The sequence below is a fragment of the Lampetra fluviatilis genome, chromosome 26 (genome assembly GCF_964198595.1).
Source record: "Lampetra fluviatilis chromosome 26, kcLamFluv1.1, whole genome shotgun sequence".
Lineage (NCBI taxonomy): Eukaryota > Metazoa > Chordata > Hyperoartia > Petromyzontiformes > Petromyzontidae > Lampetra > Lampetra fluviatilis.
The window spans coordinates 8,798,205-8,820,242 of NC_136300.1; positions in this window are offsets into that span (position 1 = coordinate 8,798,205).

Consider the following 22,038-nt stretch of genomic DNA (forward strand, 5'->3'; position numbering starts at 1 on the left):
GTATCGGGTACCCGATTGCGACCCTGGTGCGGCCGGGTACGGGTACGGGTAAGGAATCAAAACCCGTTTGCGACCTCTGCCCTCCGCGGACCGCCGCGCCCACACTGACCGCGGGCGTTACGGTGGCAACTCGCGACCCTATATTTTTTGTTGAACCGTTATTTTTGTACTTTTTTAAATTTGCTTCTTGTTTCACGAAAGAAACAACGTCGAGGCCACTCCGCTACAGTTGCGCACCCCCACCCTCCCCCTCCTCCACGGCACGAGCAGTGCACCTCTCCTGCGAGTGTGTGGGGGGGGGGGGGGGCCGGGGCGTGTACCAGCGGCGCTTCACACGGCCGGTTCGATTCCCACTCCACGTGGTGGTTGCACGGGAGATTGAGCGCCGTGTCCCAGCAGCCCGTTGACTTGCGTGCGCCACTTTCAATTTGCTGGCAGAAGAGAGATATTTACATTTGAGGCATGTTCAAATGCTTTATTTGTTTTAGACTCTAAACCACTTCGAGTCTCGGAGAGTACTTAGTCTTCGATTGCGCGACAGAGGCTGTAACACAGCGTGGTTGTCACACCTGTCAACCCCTGATCAGCGCCTACCTTGTTACAGGCAAACTCAGACCTCATTGGTCACCCCGAGCCCCTTATAAATCTGAACGTGCATCCGACAAAGTCCCATCATCACGAGGGAGAAACACAAACAAATAGACAAACACATTTTGTTGTTGCCCGTTTTGAAACGGCTCTACGCCGTACGGACCTGAAAACTCAATTTCCCCGTACAAGAATACGGGGTGAACCGTGTGGGTTGACAGCTATTGCGTTGTCGAATGCGGATTATCCCCTAAGAGGCTTTGCTGCGGCGATAAAATCGTACACCCGACGAAATCACCGATCAGAGATTTCTCCCCCCCCCCACGCTTCCCCCCAAATATTTGGGAGAAAGTGGGCGTGGCTTTGGCCGAAGGGTCGCGTGTTTGCCCATTTGTGGTCGTTGTGGATCGATAGTTGCATCGATCCCGCTCAGTCGATCGGTAATAAACAAACATGTAAAAAAGAATACCGGGTTCATCATAATTTGCGGGTTAATCGCTGTGTCGATTCATTTGCCGATCGATCCGTAGACCGAGCAATGATGTGACACGAACCCCTTCATTTGATTGGCTGACATCAGCAAGATCGGTGATTCCGTCGCAGTCCGCTTTTATTGTTACCACGGCAATCGCGTCCTGGGGCATGCACAACGCTCTTGCATCCTGCCATTACATTTCTCTGTCGCTCGTTTTCAATTGCCATCACGGGTGATTTTATTGGAATGCATAATACAGGGTGATTCAAAAAAATGTTAACACTTCCGAGAATTTGCAACAATACCACGAGAAATGTGTCTCCGGGCTCTGGAGACCACCTGGAGAAGATTCCAGGCACGCGTTGACAACGATGGCGAACAAGTAGAGACTCTTTGCAGCTATTAACATACATTTGTTATCATGTCTTTCTATTAAAAACGATAGGCCCATATAAGTGTTAACATTTTTTGAAGCACCCTGCATATTTGTTTTACTTTGTGATTTTAAGTGGCGAAACCCTCCTGTTGCTTCGTAATGTCAAGTTGCTTTCAACATGTGCTGCATAACCACCACAACATGATTTGGTTGAGAATATTTTCTTGAAAAGATTATCCAGGTGAGATTGTACCGGTAAGATTATGTGAGTAAGATTATGGAGGTGAGATTATTCAGGTGAGATTATCAAGATGAGATTATCTTGGTAATAGTATCCGGGTAAGATGATCCTGGTAAGATTATTCTGGTAAAATTATCCAGGTGAGATTGTCCAGGTAAGGTTATACAGGTAAGATTGTCTGGGTAAGATTATCAGGGTAAGATGGGTAAGATGATCAGGGTAAGATTATTCGGATTGTAAGGGTAAGATTATCAGGGTAATAAAATCCTGGTAAGATTAACCAAGGTTAGATTATCCAGATGAGATTATATCGGTAAGATTACCCTGGTAAGATTATCCAGGTTAGATTATCTCGGTAAGATGATCTGGGTAATATCCAGGTGAGATTATACAGATGATATTATCTCGGTAAGATTATCCAAGTGAGATTATCCGGGTAAGATTTTCCGGGTGAGATTATCCGGGGCTGACATTTCCTTCGTGTCAACCTGGGGTTGCACTCTTATGCGACGTGGGTTAAAAGCAATGACACACCAGGAGAGGTTTACCTGCGACGCACGGCATCCTGGAAGTGTCTTTGTAGTCAAGCTGAGACCATAACGCCAAGCTATTTGGCGAGTGGTGAACATCTCACCCGTGAGTAATCTGGCTTCCGAGCGCTCCGTGTGTGACGAAGGTGCACACGATGGCGCACAATCAGAACGGGAATCTTTATTTCGATCGGAGGAATCCGATGAGCTATGAAGCTCATCTCCTCCTTCTCACAAACCCGCACACACCCCCATCGCATCGTGCCGAGTTAACTGTGACGACGCCACGGCGACACCGTCTCTCCGCCACTGTCCCGTAAGCACCCTTGAGCGAAATACCGTGGGGGGTGGAATCTGTTGGTGAGCGACGGTGCAGTACTCCTCGGGGCACAGAGTCCGTCGGGCATCGCAGGCCGACGCTGTTAGCGGCACGAGCTCGCTTTCCCTTCCCCCTTGACAGATCTCCCAGCTGGTTTTCAGTTTCAGTTATTAGGTATGACCCTGTGAGCCATGCGGCTCTTGACTCGGGTGCAACCGCAACAAACAAACTGCGTCTTCTTGGTTCTTTCGGTAAAGTCACGTAGAAGGGAAATAATAAAATAATAATAGCAAAACATAATAAAATATGGTTTATTTTTATTTTATTAAAATAATAAAAATACAACGATAAAATATGGTTTATTTTATTAATTTATTAAAATAATAAAAATAAAACGTAATAAAATATGGCTTATTTTATTATTTTATTATTTCCCTTCTACGTGACTTTACTGAAAGAACCGAGAAGATGAATCCCTGCAGTCACGAAAGCTTTAAATCGAAATTTAAACAAACTGCGCGCACGGCCGCCGCCAGACAACCAAAGGTCTCCCAGCCGTCCGCCTTTAGGTTCCACGACACGACTCCTCCGCGGCTTAAGCGCAAAATCCCCGTGTCGGCGCTGAGCAGGTGGGGTCGAGGCGCGTTCTGGACAACTGCGCACACGGCTGTTGCCCCAATGATTGCTGTCACCTTGTAGCCAAGGGTGGTTTTCCTTTGCGTAGATTCTCCGTGGTGGGTTTTTCTGGACGCAGCTTACCAGTCTGGTCTCGAAAGGCCGAAGCATAACGTTTTTAAAACGCGCCGTTTTAAACCGCAAAGCTTAGCGGTACCGTTGCAACGGCGAGTGCAATCGCTTGCGAGGTTACGCATCGCAACTGAGCAGCTGTCGCCGCGATCCCATCTGGGGAGACTTCGATTGTGTTGTTTAACACGTAGGCTGACTATTATGGATGGATTATGTTGTCTAAGAGTTCCTTTCGAGGTAGCGGCGGCCGCCTTAAAGCTGCTCAATCAGCGTCACGAGCAAAGGGAAAGGTTCTGGGGTTCCTTGGCTCAAATGTCCAGCGGCAGTTGCCACGTCCCAACTTCCTTGGTGGATGGAGTTGGAACTCTGATCCATGCTTGCTCCGAGCTGTAGGCAAATTGCCACAGTATTCACCGTGGGATTAGTGAATGTCGTTCGTTAGCAAACACATTAAAAAAAAACAATATTTCAAAGGAATCGGTCACTGCAATTGGAACGGTTTACGATATACCATTACGGACATCGTCTCCACCGAAGAGTGCAAGGAAATTAATTCGTAATGATTTGAAAGTAATAATAATAACCTAAAGCTTTACATGCAATGTCTCCCAGCGGAAATGACCACAAATGTACCCCCCCCAAGGTGTCCTCGTGTACGCGGTTCACGGCCCGTGCCTGGAGCGGCCACGTTCCACTTTGTGGTGGTCGCGTGCGTAGCCGTGGCCGTGTCAGTCACGGGGTTGTAAGAGGCGCTTCACACCACGACCTCGGTGCTAGATTTTTTTTGTTTGTTTGGCACAAAACTCCCAAGAGCACCAAAAATATACGCGTCGAGCTATTGTTGCGTCCGTCTCCACGTTTGCCAAACCCACTCGAGTGGGAAGAAAAAAACAACAACCACACAACTTGAAACTCTCGATACGACTCGGTGCTGCTGGCCAACGTGAGCGCAAACGCGACATCGCCGCTCGGCCGCGTGGCTCTCGCCAGGACTTCTGAGCAGAGGAGCGATTGTTGTCTCGATCGAGCGACGACTTCTGTCACCGTCGCGTGACAGAGAGAGAGAGGGCATCTCCTTCCAGAGTAGAGATCGCAGGCCTCAGCGTGGGTGGGGGGGGTTACCCTACAAGACAAATGATTAGCAAGATCTGACCCGTGAAAGGGATTTTACCCCCCTCCCCCCGCACAGCGTTCGCGATGGTGGGTCAAAGGTCGTTAACCGCGGTGCCGCCCAGACAGAAGAAAATGACATCTCTCGCTACGCCACCTGCACAGAAGCAGCGTCGTGTCCAGCTTGGCCACGTGGCACGGGTTGTGACCGTGCTGCCGGGCTCTGCTCTGTACGGACGATCTTGAGTTGCGCCGTTCGTGATCTGTGTAGGCGCGGCTCAAGCGCCGTGCTTTCCGATGCAAGTTCTTGACCAACGCGGCTCTGTTTGTTCTCTTTGGGTTTTTGTTGTTGTTGTTGTTGCAGAAGCACATCCGGCCTCTTGTTTTACAGACAGGAGGCGCGTTGCACTCGGCTCCGAACAGTCACGCAGACCGGTGAACCAACTTTCAGAGTTTAATGCATTTCCAACACGCCCTCTGGACTCCGTCGTATATCACCGGCCGCTTCATTTTTAAATGTCGGTGTGCCAGAGGAGATTGTCTTGAAGTGCGTTATTCATTTATTGAAGAAATCCAGATATGTTTGTCGTCAAAAAAAACCCCAGACAATAATCACTTTAACGGATCCATAGCGAGATGTGTCCGTGGCAAGTGGTCGCATCGTTACAAATCGTGCTCGCGGTGGCCTCGCGAATGTGCGGGCGATGCCGGCGGCGAAGAACGAGCACGTGGATCAAAGGACGGACCCCGCCGGTGCAGCCCCTGCAGATGTCGTCTCGCGGCACTTTGTGGAGGGAGCTGTCGAGGAGCCCACGTTCTCGAGGTTACTTCAACTCCTCTTCGACGCTGGCCAAGTACGTCTCGGGGGAACCGAAGGTGGCGCTTACCTCCCACACTTACGTCCCACTACCGCACGCGACCTCGCTGATCAACTCGACTGTGTGTCCACGTTTATACTTTGGGGCGTTAACGGAGGCCTCGGCTACAAAACACCGATTCAGTGACGGATGCAAGTGCGCGCGGGTTTTCTTTGGCCTTTGCTATTAACACGATGCTTTCCAGCCTTTTTCAGAGATGATGATTTCCACACCGTAGCCTTAACGTTGTTACACAGATATAATCCGCATGACAGAGCTTTGATTCCTCATGTGCCTTGTGTGCCCCACGTGTGTAACAACTGTGATTCATATTCGGGTTCAGTTGCTGAACGAATTCTCGAGCTCAAAATCAGAACGAATTAAAAAAATCCACATGAACACCCAGAGAGACGGAGAGAGAATGGAGGAGGGTGAGACGTTGAAATTCGTCTCATTTGCTTTGCCTCAGTGTCGCTTATCATGTCTTGTCAAAGCTGTCGTCGTACGCAGGACTTCCTTCCGAGCCACCGCCTCTGCAGGCGGTTAGACAGCCCTCGCTGTATACACCGCGACTTCTGCGCGGCCCGTGTAAAGTTGACTAATCGATTAAACGTGTGTTTTATTATTTACAACTTCATGCTCAGATATCATTTATATTGCATGGGGGGGGGAGGGGTGAGGGGTGGAGGAGGGGTGAGAGTGTTCCTGTAAGCTGGGCGATGGACAGACACCACGTGCGTCTCTGTGTTCGGAGTCACGGTCGTGAAGGCGTCGGCGCAGGGCCCGGTGGCTCTCGCTTCTCGATCTCGCGATGACCAACAGCCAGAGGTCGCAAACGGGTTTTGATTCCTTACCCGTACCCGTACCCGGCCGCACCAGGGTCGCAAACGGGTACCCGTACCCAGCCGTACCCGTACCCTACCCCCGTACCCGGCCGGGTACGGGTATCGGGTACCTGATTGCGACCTCTGGGATGAAGCCATGTTGCAGGCACGGGTGGGTTGATTCTAGGAACTTGAATTGTGAGAAGAGACAAGACGTTGGGAAATGAGTGACAAACGGTGACTCACCAGTGACTCACGGCCTACCCGTACCCGTACCCGGCCGCACCAGGGTCACAAACGGGTACCCGTACCCGGCCGGGTACGGGTATCGGGTAGGGTACGGGTATCGGGTACCCGGTTGCGACCTCTGCCAACAGCCCTTGACCAACGCTGGTTTTTAATCTGAGCAGCCGTACGCCGCGGTCTTCTGCAGAACGTGAAGAACCAGTGGCATCTACATCTACAGGAGATTATACAACTTTCCCCGTGCTGAGTGTGCATGCCGAACAACATATTTGGAATCGACAGGAGTAGAGTTGGACTTACGAACAAATCAACTTACGAACAGACCTCTGCAACCTAACTCGCTCGTAAGTGGAGGAGTCCCTCTATCCTTAATCAAGCGGCACAGACACCTCGAGACGACTATTCGGACACGTGGAATATACCGTTCTTGAATCGGCACCTGTCACCTAAATCAAAGCCGCCTTTCCCAACAGCCCTTGAGCCAACGCTGGGTTTTAATCTGAGCAGCCGCAAGCCACGGTCGTCAGGTGAGCGAGCCTCAGCCATGCGGCAGAGATATAAACAATTGCATCGCATCCGCCGTGCGGGGTTTTTTCCCCTGGATGTTGCTGCGTGTTGTGCTCCCAGCACGCGGAACGGAACGCTGAAGAACACGCGCGGTGCGACCCAAAACACACTCGCATCGAAGATCTCTGGACACCCGATCCGGGCTTTCCCCGAGCCGCGATGGCCACTGCGGGTTGCCACGTAGTCGACCACTCGTCGCGGGTCATGAGCGGGCCCTGCCCAATGGTGGTTTGCGCCGAGCCGTAAAAAAGGCGACCGCAGAAACGTTTCAGGTTGATTTTGTACAGCCTGGCTGAGAACTCAAAGAGACCAGGACGTCGTCTCGTTTGCGAGAGTCTCCGGGACGCATTAGTTTGGCAGCCGGGAGCTGTCACTACTTTGTGTATCATCCCAATCGAGTAATTTGCAGTTAGCTTTCGATTTTGGCAAGCATTGGAGTGCTTCTGTCTTGTTATCTTCCCGCGACCCGTTACTGACACAGATGCCGCGTTTCGATGACCACTGAGAAAGGAGCTGCGCTCGGTGGTCTCGACAGGGCAATCTAGGACCAAAGCCGGCCCTGCGGGCGCCACGCAGGGCCCTGCGGGCACCACGTGGGCACCACATGAGCACCACGTGAGCCCTGTAATTGGAGCCGCAGCACCGTCTACAGACAACAGTCGCGCCCTTTCACCGAAGGTGCCCTTCAACAACAGTTTGAATTACTCTTTGGTTCTTTTGGTAAAGTCACGTAGGTAGAAAAATAAAATAAAAGATTATTTATTATGAAATATACAACTTTTTTATTTTACGTTTATTTTATTTTTCTACCTACCGGGACAACGTGGAATCGGGGTCTCATGGGACAATGGCGTGCCTCGTCTAACGCAAACACAAGCCGTGCCTTGTGTCGAACCTTTTATTGAAACACATTTTTGTTGTTATGATCACTGTCTTTTGGTGACCACGGATACGATGGGGAGCGGTGGGGGTGGGGGGGGGCATCGAGTCATCGGTCACGTAAGGACAGCACCGAGGGATGGGGGCAGTGCTGGCCCCGGGAGGGGGGGGGGCGTGGTGGCGACACGAGGCGCGCTCTCCCTGCTGTGCTCATGGAGACGGAGCCGTTCGAGGCCCTTCAGACGGAGCGGCTCTGAATGACATTCAGATCGCGACTCGACACCAGCAGCACACCTCGGGGAACGAGAAGAGGAGACGCGAGACTGACGTCTCCCACTTTTTGGAATCGTCCGCCGCTGCTTGGCCATTCCAACGCCGTTCTCGTTGCGAGCAGACAGAGCCATCCCTGGGGTGCGGCGAATCGGAGCGACTGCCCCGGGCCCCGCGCCTTGGGGGGTGGTGGGGGTAGGGGGGCGCTTCGACATCAAACGACTCAGCGTGGCTTTCCTGGAAAGATAGACAAATACAAACACGCGTACATGGCCCTGCAACCTCGCAGTGGCTTCACTGCGAGCTCCGGGGCTCTGGGCTTGAGCGACGCGGGACAATGCGACGGTTCGTGCCACCACCTCCCCCACGGGTCTCTGTGCCGTGTGCTCTGTGGCTTTGTCGACAGGCGTCGTTGCTGTTCGCCTTACCGTACCAGCGTTTCGTGTCCCCGTGGTCTCTCCTCCTGAACAGGCGTCTCGCGTTACAGACAACTGGCGCGCGCACGCACGCACACGTACCGCGATAGACGTTTATTTTATTTTATTTCGGAAATTGTCGAAGAAACTGCAACGAAACGCCGTATCCGATGTTGTCGGTCATGAATGTAAGCCGGCTGTGAATAATGTACTGTTGACTGTTGGATGACCAACGACGCGAACGTTCGCTCCACGTTGGTGCGCCGTTCCGTGAGTGTGTGCCGTGCAATGGGGTGGTTGGGAGTCGACTCGATACGACACGAGCAGCAACTCCCACGACATCGAACTCCGATCTCTGCCCAACAGGGGTCCTCACCCAACAGTGACCTACACACAAGAGCCCTCCCTGGGCTGCGGCAAATCATCGGGGCGTTTGCCCCGGGCCCCGCGCCTTGGGGGGGGGGGGCGCGCTTTGACGTCACCGTGTGAGATGTAATATTTCCGCTTTAGTTTGAGGGCGTTAGGGGGCCTACAGGGCGGGGTTTGCCCCGTGCCCCGTACCCCTATAGGGACGGCCATGCTCAGAGAGACCATAAATCTCATCTGCAAAAGTGGCCTTGGGGTATATGACTCTGCCAGTGAGGGCCAATGAGTGGTGCTGTTCGTGTAATCACAATGGGGGTAATTTTCGGGTGGAATTTTTCGAATTTTTGCCCGACACACAGTGGCCTCCTCTTGCGAATGCCGTCAGGGGATCTCGAACGTCCGCTGTGAAGCAGATGGCGCGGAATGTGATCACACACGGCAGGAATAATGAGGGCGGCCGTTGGATTCGAACCTCTGCAACAATCAGCGGCGAACGCCCCGCAGCGTGCCGCGTCACACCACCCCTGCAGTGTTAACCTGCAAATGCGCAGTACAATAGATCGTACACAAATACTCGACTGTAGGCAGTACAGACAAACCCCCGAGATACGAACGTTCTACTTACGAACAACCGCACTTACGAGTCGAACCGCGGAACCACGCGTGGTCCACGCCTCTTCCAACAAGCAAGGCAGCATCAGGACTCAAGGTAAGTGAAAATGAAACTGAATTTTCTTTTTTTTTCTTTTCATGTTACTTTATTTTTGGTTTTATTTACCATACAGTATTTAGTACAGTATTACATGCAAATGTAAAATATGTATTATTTATGAGTTTAACTATGCTTTTTTGTTGTTGAACCATAACACATTTTCTAACACTGACACTTCAGCGATACGAACAAATCGACTTACGAACGGTCTCAGGAACGTTGCCCGTTCGTAAGTCGAGGCCTGCCCGTACACACGTTGTTCTGTATGACTCAGACACCGTCTCGCCGTGTTGGCACAGCAAACATGTTTTTTGTGAAAACCGCTGCGGGGTAGGACTGCCAGCTCCTGGACTCTATAAACACAGTCTGAATCAACACGCATCAAGGGAGCCGCAATGCTGCCCATTATACAAAGATACACCGAAAATACTTCACCAGACTATGGGGCAAGTGGGTCTTCGCGCGCACCTATGAAGGTCGGTACGGCGCACGAGGGGGTGGGTGGCCAGCACCACGCCCGGCCGCCTTTGTCTCCCCAGTGGTGTAGTTTACGCACCGCACCAGGCACTCATTTGAGGCTGAGAAGATCCAGGAGAGGCGCAGGACGGGTTCAGATAATCGTCACTGGTGTTGGCCGTGAGCAGGAATCGAACTCAGGTGGCCGGATCAGTAGCGCAGCGCGCTGACCACTACACTACCGCTTCCCCACCCTCCCAGACAAAGATCTTCCCCCCCGTATAACCTCAACACAGACCCACGCACTCACGTCCGTGTTCACACGGGGTGGGGGTCTCTGCAGTAACTCAAACACCCATTGCCACCAAGGAGGGGCTACAACACACGGCAGGACCCTGACGCCACAACCGTGCCCAACGCAGTCACGCTCTCTCGGGCGCAGAAGACACCCCCCCACCCCCGTACCTACTCATCAAGTGGGCTGGCGCTGTCCAGCGTTTGACCACTGGCCGTTTGGCGATTGACATTCTCATTCAGACTTTGTCTTCTCGACAGACCTGCTCTCCACCTGAGGACGGCTGCTTGCGTTGTGGCCGAAACGTCGGGAGAATTATTTTATTATGTTTTATTTTTATTATTTTATTATTTCCATTCTACGTGACTTTACCGAAAGAACCAAGAAGATTCTCAGTTGCGTTCGGGCGGCAGCAGGAATTGTTCCGTGCCGAGACGCGGTGCCGGTGTTGCTGCGTTGAACTCCATCGCGGTCATCTGCGCCGTGCTGATGATGATCGAGCCAAGCGGGCTGAGAATTTCGTCCGGGTTTAGTCTACGGGTGGAGCAAGTGGCTGGATACGCGCGCCTGAGGACGATTGTTTAAAGGATTTTTTTTTTATGTTAATTATTATTACCCTCCTGCCAATGCTGATCAGTCTCCAGATTATAGTTTAATATTCAATACTGTACAGTACTCACGTCATATTGTGACTAGGGTTTGCACATGGGGGGGAACGTGGATTATATATGTCTGAATTGTAATTCGGGTGCCTAGGATTGGAGTCATCGTCGTACGGCTGATGTTGATGTCGAACAAACGGCTATGAGTGTTGCATCGAGGTGGGTGATGAGCCCGGAGTAGAGGAGTGGTGACGATGTGAGTCCACGTTCTCGGTTCCGTGGTTCTCTTTCTGGCCCCCCAAAGTCTCCGCACACTGCTGGAAAGTAAAAAAAGAAACACGCGTTTACCATTTGGGAGTTGTGCATTGCGTTGGAGTGCAAACATCTGCCTGCTACTGAAAACAAAAACACATTTCACCTCCCTCCTTATCAGGGACATCGCTTCGCTGGTACAAACACTTTTTTTTTTACAATCCCACATTATCACTGATACAGGCGTGTGTGTCTGGTGTCAGTTTTACAGCAGATCTGCATCGGAGCATCTACACAATGCCCACGATTGCACCCCAAAGCAATACTCGCGGATTGGCCTCGCCATGAAACTGTATAACCTTGAACAATAAAGGTGGAACCATGAACCTTGCACCCACTTGCATGGCAAACGTGAGCGGTAAGTTACACCGTCTCTTATTTGCATAGCAGGACTTGAATTTATTGTCGGTGTTGCAACCTAAGAATAGGCCAAGCACCACGACGTTTTACACACACAGACACAGCGCCTCCGGGTTATCTCTGTTATTTCTCTCAAAGTTTGATAACGAAGCCGTGGTGGGAGGGGGGGGTCATTGCCTGGTAATGTCTTAACGGCCATCGACCTGGAGGGCAACTCTCTTGCCTGGCGGGGATCGCCGCCTCCACATCCTCCTCCTCCACCTCCTCCTCCACCTCCTCCTCCACCTCCTCCTCCACCTCCTCCTCCTCCACCTCCTCCTCCACCTCCTCCTCCTCCACCTCCTCCTCCACCTCCTCCTCCTCCACCTCCTCCTCCACCTCCTCCTCCACCTCCTCCTCCACCTCCTCCTCCTCCACCTCCTCCTCCACCTCCTCCTCCTCCACCTCCTCCTCCACATCCTCCTCCACCTCCTCCTCCTCCACCTCCTCCTCCACCTCCTCCTCCACCTCCTCCTCCTCCACCTCCTCCTCCACCTCCTCCTCCACCTCCTCCTCCACCTCCTCCTCCTCCACCTCCTCCACCTCCTCCTCCTTCCTCCTCGCCCATCTCACAGCCCGGACCTGCACTCCACTTTCCCCGTTCCATTCAGAGAGCCAACATAGACAAACATCCCCCCGTGTAGCCTTAACAGACTCTTGGGGCAAGGTGCTGTTAGCGAGTAGCACCTATGAAGGCCGGCACGGGCACACGAGAGAGTGGGTGGCCAGCACCACGCCCGGCCGCCTTTGTCTTCCACCATCACGACGACGTACTCTCAACATCCACACTTATTGTGAATGCTGCTGCCAATCCTCGCATGGGATGGGGATGGTGCTTGAGGTCCTATTCCAGTCCACTGCCGGATGAACGCCTCGCCACGCCGTGCTGGTCATACTTCACCACGCCGGTCACTGAAGATTTACTTCGTAAATCTTCAGTGAAGATTTACTTCGTAAATCTTCCGTCAAAAATAAAATCCTACAAGCAGAAGATCGATGCTGGATGCAACCGCGTTTGCGAATGTGACTTGTAACGTTAATCCTTGCCGCAGTATTGACAGTTCAACTTTAACGTGCAGATTTATTGGTGTTGTCTCGGCGTGGTCTGGGACTGCTATTGTTGTTGTTTTGGTGCCTTGCCCAAGCTTGCATTTAGTGTTTAAACCCCGACAAGAATGTATGTACTGATGCAATTTGTACTTGTGTAATGCGGGCGTAAGCGACCTTCCGGATGTGACGTCACGGGGGGTGGAGTCATGTGACGTGGGGGGAAGGTTCGGGTCCTTAAGCGGGTAAACCGGAAGGGGAAGGCAGTCGGGGTGTGAGCGGAAAAGAGTGAGGCCACGCGGGCGAGTGTGGAGAGGGGGGGGGCGCCGACGGCCATCGGGAGCCAACCCCGAAGATAAGAGGAAGCTGCGGAGTGGTGTGCAGCTGCAGAGGAGACAGCCAGAAGGGCTGCGTGTTAGAGGCAGCGGTGTGGCTGCCAGGAGGAGCTGCGGAGAGAGAGAGAGAGAGGGCTGCATGTTAGAGGCAGCGGTGTGGCTGCCAGGAGGAGCTGCGGAGAGAGAGAGAGACAGCAAGAGGCTGTCAGAGCTGCGGAGGGAGAGGAGTTGCAGCGAGTACAGCCAAAGGGGTATGGTCGGGAAAACGTGCCGCCGGTGGATGTGCAATTGGGAACTGGGGTGAAGGGACCTCGTAAACCACTTCCTGAATACATTCAGGACACGGTTCGCCGAGTCACGGAGGCGCGGGAGAATGCCCGCGTGGCTACGGCCAAAGCCCAGGCCCGGAACGAGCGATATGCGCGACGGTCTGAGGGGGAGTGCCCTTGGAAGGTTGGGGACCTAGCCTGGCTTCATTGTCCACAGGTACGTCCGGGGACCTCGCCGAAATTGCACAAACCCTGGCATGGTCCCGTACGCCTCATTGCGGTTCCCAACCCACAGTCAGCACGCGTCCAGATTGGGTCTCGTCGCTGGGTTGTGCATACGTCGCGCTTGAAACCATATGTTGCTCCCTTACATGATGCGTCATCCCCCAATATTGCCTTGCCGGGGTCTGTTGCTGCTGACTCTCCCCTGCCTGCGTCCATTGATCTTGCTAGAGCGCCTGTCGTACCTGTTCCAGACAGGCCGGCCGTGACATTGCGGGGGACGAGGGGCCCTGCTCGGAGGACGCCTGCCAGGTCTGCGGGACCTTCGAGCCCTGCAGCCCTTCCGACCCAGCTGCGGGCACGGTCACAGGACAAGCCCAAGACTAACTCTTTAGAGACACGGGACGGCGGTGGACTTCCAGCTGCGACAGGGGGATTACCCCCTGTCATTCCTCGACTTTCATCGCGTTCCCGTTCTGCGAGTGGGCCGCCGACCGTCCGGGACGGGCCGGCGACCCGCACACGTTCCAAATCGCTTACGTTTCGTTGATTGTTGTTGTCTTGTTATTTTTTTCTTACAGTTGTATTTATTGCATGCTTTTTGTACGTTCGTTGATGTTAATTGCGTTGTTGTTGTTGTTCTTGCTGTTACATTGTATGCTTAGTGTCCTTTAAGGGGGGAAGCTCGGTTCGCCGCATTACGATTTGCTATTGGTCAGCCGAGGTCGGCTGGGATTTTTCTACGGGGGAGGGTGGTGTAATGCGGGCGTAAGCGACCTTCCGGATGTGACGTCACGGGGGGTGGAGTCATGTGACGTGGGGGGAAGGTTCGGGTCCTTAAGCGGGTAAACCGGAAGGGGAAGGCAGTCGGGGTGTGAGCGGAAAAGAGTGAGGCCACGCGGGCGAGTGTGGAGAGGGGGGGGGCGCCGACGGCCATCGGGAGCCAACCCCGAAGATAAGAGGAAGCTGCGGAGTGGGGTGCAGCTGCAGAGGAGACAGCCAGAAGGGCTGCGTGTTAGAGGCAGCGGTGTGGCTGCCAGGAGGAGCTGCGGAGAGAGAGAGAGAGAGGGCTGCATGTTAGAGGCAGCGGTGTGGCTGCCAGGAGGAGCTGCGGAGAGAGAGAGAGACAGCAAGAGGCTGTCAGAGCTGCGGAGGGAGAGGAGTTGCAGCGAGTACAGCCAAGGGGGGCTGTGTGAGAGAAACAGCAGCGGAGCTGCTGTTGTGGATCGGGCCGACATTGGAGTCAGCACCGTGGAGAAGCTACAGAGTAAAGACAGCCGTGTGGGTGTACAGCACGAACCGAATAAAGGACACTGAGCCAGACATCGTGGTCCAGTCGTTTATTACACTTGTATACCCCTCTTGATTTGTACTTTATTTCGTGACTTTCTTTACCCTCTCTCTATTGGGCACTGCTATCGTTTGCTGTGTGTGTGCTGTGTGTGTGCTGTGTGTGTGCTGTGCGTGTGCTGTGTGTGTGTGCTGTGTGTGTGTGCTGTGTGTGTGCTGTGTGTGTGCTGTGTGTGTGTTGTGTGTGTGCTGTGTGTGTGTTGTGTGTGTGTTGTGTGTGTATGTGCTGTGTGTGTGCTGTGTGTGTATGTACTGTGTGTGTGCTGTGTGTGTGTGTGCTGTGTGTGCTGTGTGTGTGCTGTGTGTGTGCTGTGTGTGCGGGTGCTGTGTGTGTGCTGTGTGTGTGTGTTGTGTGTGTGCTGTGTGTGTTGTGTGTGTGCTGTGTGTGTGCTGTGTGTGTGTGCTGTGTGTGTGTGCTGTGTGTGTGCTGTGTGTGTATGTGCTGTGTGTGTGCTATGTGTGTGTGTGCTGTGTGTGTGTGTGCTGTGTGTGTGTGCTGTGTGTGTGCTGTGTGTGTATGCTGTGTGTGTGTTGTGTGTGTGCTGTGTGTGTGTGTTGTGTGTGTGTGCTGTGTGTGTGTGTGTGCTGTGTGTGTGTGCTGTGTGTGTGCTGTGTGTGTGCTGTGTGTGCGGGTGCTGTGTGTGTGCTGTGTGTGTGTGTGTTGTGTGTGTGCTGTGTGTGTTGTGTGTGTGCTGTGTGTGTGCTGTGTGTGTGTGGTGTGTGTGCTGTGTGTGTGTGCTGTGTGTGTGTGGTGTGTGTGCTGTGTGTGCTGTGTGTGTGTGTGCTGTGTGTGCTGTGTGCGCGTGCTGTGTGTGCTGTGTGTGCTGTGTGTGTGCTGCGTGTGCTGTGTGTGTGCTGTGTGTGTGTGCTGTGTGTGTGTGTGCTGTGTGTGTGCTGTGTGTGTGCTGTTTGTTGTTGTAACTTGCTGATCCGGCCCCTACTGGACACTTGTAAAAAAAAGAAGAAGAGCTTTATATCTCATCGGATTTCTCCCCCTCCTCCAGTCGATAAAGATTCCGATTCCGATCGTGAATGTTTTCGAGCAAAGGTGGCGGGCAATAGGCGGAGTTTTACTTCTATATTTGTGCGAGGGGCTGGGGGCTCGCTTTGTCCCGCACATTCGAAATCGCGGGTTGCATATAATTAAAACATTTGTAATCTTTATTGTAAACAGCTAAAAATACATAAATTATTGTTCTCAGTTTAGGAGGGGCTTTGCCCACCCCCCACAGACTCCGCCTATAGGCGGGTTCGTTGAGATATCGCCAATGATGTTGCACGGGCCTACAGGCATTGAACTTGGGTGGCGACGGGTTCAGTGCGCCAACCGCTGCGCCACCGCTCCACTCCCTGGTGACAATGCGGGTGCACGTGCGGGACCCGACTGCAGGTCTTGTGAGATATCAACATCGCGTGATTAGTTTTCCCAAGACAGTCTCGCGACCGATTGCCAGCGCTAATAGAGCAAGCTACTGTCACCATATAACTCACTTTTATGAATTAACTGCCCGCCAATGGCAATGACTGCTTTGTAACTCTGCGGGCAATCACCCCCCTCCCCCCCCACTAACTAGTGTAGTAGTAATACTACAGCCAGGGTGAGTGAGAGAGCTTTCCTGATTTGAAGCTTTCGTGACTGCAGGAATCCATACTCGTTGGTTCTTTCGGTCAAGTCACGGAGTTAGAAATCAAATCAAACAAAACAAATCACGACGTTTCGATCGCAACTGCAAGCGGTCGTCATCCTTTGCCTGGTGACGACCGCACACACACAAAGCACACACACACACAGCACACACACAGCACACACACACAGTACACACAGCACACACACATCACACACATACAGTACACACACACACACACAGACACACACAGCACACACAGCACACACACACAGTGTTGTGTTGCGATCGAAACGTAGTGATTTGCTTGATTTCATTTGATTTCCTGTCAAGCGATCGAGATCTGAGCCACGTGTGAGAGACGAAATAACGTTCTTGAAGTCGTGTGTTGCCTCCGAAACGTCGTGATTTTTATTTTATTTTTTATTTTATTTGTATTCATTTTAATTTTTTACCTACGTGACTTCACCGAAAAAACCTAAGAATATCGCTAACGCAGTCATTTATACCACAGAGACGTCGGGATAACATCACCGGCATGTTGGCTTCTATCTCGTTGACCAAGATGCTGTACGCTGTTGGGAGAGCTCCAACTTCTGCATTCGACACGGAAATGTGGGGCTTACGTTGCCATCACTGCTCCTTGTTTCTCCACCTGCGATCTTAAACTGCTGTCCCAACCTTCTATCCCTGGCTGCTATCCCTCCCATACCTGTTATCCCAACCTGTTGTCCCAACCTTTTATCCAAACCTGCTATCCCTTCCAAACATCCCAACCTACTATCACTATCTGCTACCCCTCCTTACCTGCTATCATAACCTCCTATTCCTCTCTGCCATCCCAACCTACTATCCCTACCTGATTCCCCAACCTACTATCCCTAGCTGCTATCCCTCCCTACCTGATTTCCCAACCTGCTACCACTCTCTGCTATCCCTCTCTGCTATCCCAAGCAGCTATCGCAAGCGGCTATCCCACGCTGATGGGTGGGAGACGATAGCACGCACGCAGCCGACCGTGCTAATCGCAACCTCCGACTGGCGCGGTTGGCTACGTGCGGTGCGAAAGAAGTTCGACATTCAGACGATGCAGCCCCTTCTCGTCGTGGCCCCGCGTGCCTTCGCGTCACCTAAAGCAACAACGAGCACCGACATTTGGGAGGTAATATACGTCGTGAAATCGAATCCACATCTGAGCGCGTGCAGCAGCTACATATCAAAGAAGAAGGAGGAGGACAGGAGGCGGCGGTGGCTCCCGGCACGCGAAGCGAAACGTGGCCGGGACTCGGGAGCATTCCGCACAGCTGTTACCGACCCTGCGTCTCGTAGTTGCACAATCCACGACCAAAGAGCCCTTTGATCGTTTAATCAAAGGGTCGTTTTAATCAAGGGCCAGACACCGATGAGACCCCCCTCAAATCAACAGAGCACGGGCGGACAGCGACCCACAGTGGACAACTGCGACCTCCCCACGCTGCCCTCCTGCTCAGAGGCACCGCTGGTCAAGCTCGCCGAGCTAAAGCTCCCCGACACCTCGAGGGAAACTACCCGCCATGAGAGGGCCAATAAAGCCCCACGTGGCACCCGCCTGCGTACGATGACCGGAAATCCCGAGTTCCTAAAGCCACCTGGGACTACGCGGACAACAGGGGCTTGCAAACCCATGCACCGTCATACGCAGGGGAAGGCAAAATCCCACAGTCACGGAAGCCCAAAAGCCAAAGTCGGTGCCATTCTGAGACGCGCGAATCCGCGAGCTTTGCCCTCCAGCTACGGAGCCAGCGTGCCTCGTTGTCCTGCCCCGGCATGCTGCCTCCTGAGCGAGCGGGATCGGGGGATTCCGGACCAATACTCTTTCTGGGATCGCGCCGTTGCTGCTGCTGCTGCGGTCACCATCCGAGACTCTCAACCCGGATACAAAGAACGCTGCTGGGCGAACAGAGTGGAGCAACGCGGACCGCCTGAATTACCACCTCATTCCTGAATTACCACCTCATTCCTGAATTACCACCTCACTCGAGAATGACCACCTCATTCCTGAATTACCACCTCATTCCTGAAATACCACCTCATTCCTGAATTACCACCTCATTCCTGAATTACCACCTCACTCGAGAATGACCACCTCATTCCTGAATTACCACCTCATTCCTGAATTACCACCTCATTCCAGAATTACCACCTCATTCCTGAATTGCCACCTCATTCCTGAAGTACCACCTCATTCCTGAATTGCCACCTCATTCCTGAATTACCACCTCATTCCAGAATTACCACCTCATTCCAGAATTACCACCTCATTCCAGAATTACCACCTCATTCCTGAATTACCACCTCATTCCTGAAGTACCACCTCATTCCTGAATTGCCACCTCATTCCTGAATTACCACCTCATTCCTGAATTACCACCTCATTCCTGAAGTACCACCTCATTCCTGAATTGCCACCTCATTCCTGAATTACGACCTCATTCCTGAATTGCCACCTCATTCCTGAAGTACCACCTCATTCCTGAATTACCACCTCATTCCTGAAGTACCACCTCATTCCTGAATTACGACCTCATTCCTGAATTACCACCTCATTCCTGAATTGCCACCTCATTCCTGAATTACCACCTCATTCCTGAATTACGACCTCATTCCTGAAGTACCACCTCATTCCTGAATTACGACCTCATTCCTGAAGTACCACCTCATTCCTGAATTACGACCTCATTCCTGAATTACCACCTCATTCCTGAATTGCCACCTCATTCCTGAATTACCACCTCATTCCTGAATTACGACCTCATTCCTGAAGTACCACCTCATTCCTGAATTACCACCTCATTCCTGAATTACCACCTCATTCCTGAATTACCACCTCATTCCTGAAGTACCACCTCATTCCTGAATTACGACCTCATTCCTGAATTACCACCTCATTCCTGAATTACGACCTCATTCCTGAATTACCACCTCATTCCTGAATTACCACCTCATTCCTGAATTACCACCTCATTCCTGAATTACGACCTCATTCCTGAATTACCACCTCATTCCTGAATTACGACCTCATTCCTGAATTACCACCTCATTCCTGAATTACGACCTCATTCCTGAATTACCACCTCATTCCTGAATTACCACCTCATTCCTGAATTGCCACCTCATTCCTGAAGTACCACCTCATTCCTGAATTACGACCTCATTCCTGAATTACCACCTCATTCCTGAATTACCAACTCATTCCTGAATTACGACCTCATTCCTGAATTACCAACTCATTCCTGAATTACCACCTCATTCCTGAATTACGACCTCATTCCTGAATTACCAACTCATTCCTGAATTACGACCTCATTCCTGAATTACCACCTCATTCCTGAATTACGACCTCATTCCTGAATTACCACCTCATTCCTGAATTACCAACTCATTCCTGAATTACGACCTCATTCCTGAATTACGACCTCATTCCTGAATTGCCACCTCATTCCTGAATTACCACCTCATTCCTGAAGTACCACCTCATTCCTGAATTACGACCTCATTCCTGAATTACGACCTCATTCCTGAATTACCACCTCATTCCTGAATTACCAACTCATTCCTGAATTACGACCTCATTCCTGAATTACGACCTCATTCCTGAATTACCACCTCATTCCTGAATTACGACCTCATTCCTGAATTACCAACTCATTCCTGAATTACGACCTCATTCCTGAATTACCACCTCATTCCTGAATTACGACCTCATTCCTGAATTACCAACTCATTCCTGAATTACGACCTCATTCCTGAATTACCACCTCATTCCTGAATTACGACCTCATTCCTGAATTACCACCTCATTCCTGAATTACCAACTCATTCCTGAATTACGACCTCATTCCTGAATTACGACCTCATTCCTGAATTACCACCTCATTCCTGAATTACGACCTCATTCCTGAATTACCAACTCATTCCTGAATTACGACCTCATTCCTGAATTACCACCTCATTCCTGAATTACGACCTCATTCCTGAATTACCAACTCATTCCTGAATTACGACCTCATTCCTGAATTACCACCTCATTCCTGAATTACGACCTCATTCCTGAATTACCACCTCATTCCTGAATTACCAACTCATTCCTGAATTACGACCTCATTCCTGAATTACGACCTCATTCCTGAATTGCCACCTCATTCCTGAAGTACCACCTCATTCCTGAAGTACCACCTCATTCCTGAATTACGACCTCATTCCTGAATTACGACCTCATTCCTGAATTACCACCTCATTCCTGAATTACCAACTCATTCCTGAATTACGACCTCATTCCTGAATTACGACCTCATTCCTGAATTACCACCTCATTCCTGAAGTACCACATCATTCCTGAATTACGACCTCATTCCTGAATTACGACCTCATTCCTGAATTACCACCTCATTCCTGAATTACCACCTCATTCCTGAAGTACCACCTCATTCCTGAATTACGACCTCATTCCTGAATTACCACCTCATTCCTGAATTACCACCTCATTCCTGAATTACCACCTCATTCCTGAATTACCACCTCATTCCTGAATTACCACCTCATTCCTGAATTACCACCTCATTCCTGAAGTACCACCTCATTCCTGAATTACGACCTCATTCCTGAATTACCACCTCATTCCTGAATTACCACCTCATTCCTGAATTACGACCTCATTCCTGAATTACCACCTCATTCCTGAATTACCACCTCATTCCTGAATTACCACCTCATTCCTGAATTACCACCTCATTCCTGAAGTACCACCTCATTCCTGAATTACGACCTCATTCCTGAATTACCACCTCATTCCTGAATTACCACCTCATTCCTGAATTACGACCTCATTCCTGAATTACCACCTCATTCCTGAATTACCACCTCATTCCTGAAGTACCACCTCATTCCTGAATTACGACCTCATTCCTGAATTCCCACCTCACTCGAGAATGGCCACCTCATTCCTGAATTATGCATTGTCTTTGAAACTAATTGGTCCACAGCAGAGACAGCTTTCTTTGGTGTTTTAACATCTCAAGACCTGTTTTGTTGCCAGAAAAAAGGGGAGAACATATTCTCATATTTTGGTACTGACAAAGGAGGTCCCATGACGTCGTACTCTAATTGTAACTGCTGTGGGTTTTACTCTCCAACACACAAGCGGTGTGCCGTACCAGTTACGAATTGGCACGTTCTGTTTACGTGACAAACCTTACTAATTGGCTGTGTCGGGTGGTGGCGGCTTAAACGACACATTTATATATTTACGCGATATAACCCCCCCCCCTAAAAAACAACCTCTATGATGTATAATGCCCCTTTGCAAGCCGGGTGCTGAGTCAATTGTGCCCACAGCGACAGCTGCCACGGGGGGCGGGGGGAGTGCCCTTTAACATGCTGGGTATGAGATGTAACGTCAAGCCACCGCGGTGTATGGGATCGTCTTAAATAAAAAACCACATGGCCATCGCCGTGGAAGCTGCCGTCTCGAGCTGCCCCCGAGCTGCCCCCCGTGAGCCCTCCAGTCTCACCACGCGGGGCGTGAACGCAGACCAGGCGCTTCGCGCAGCAGCACCGCGAGAGGG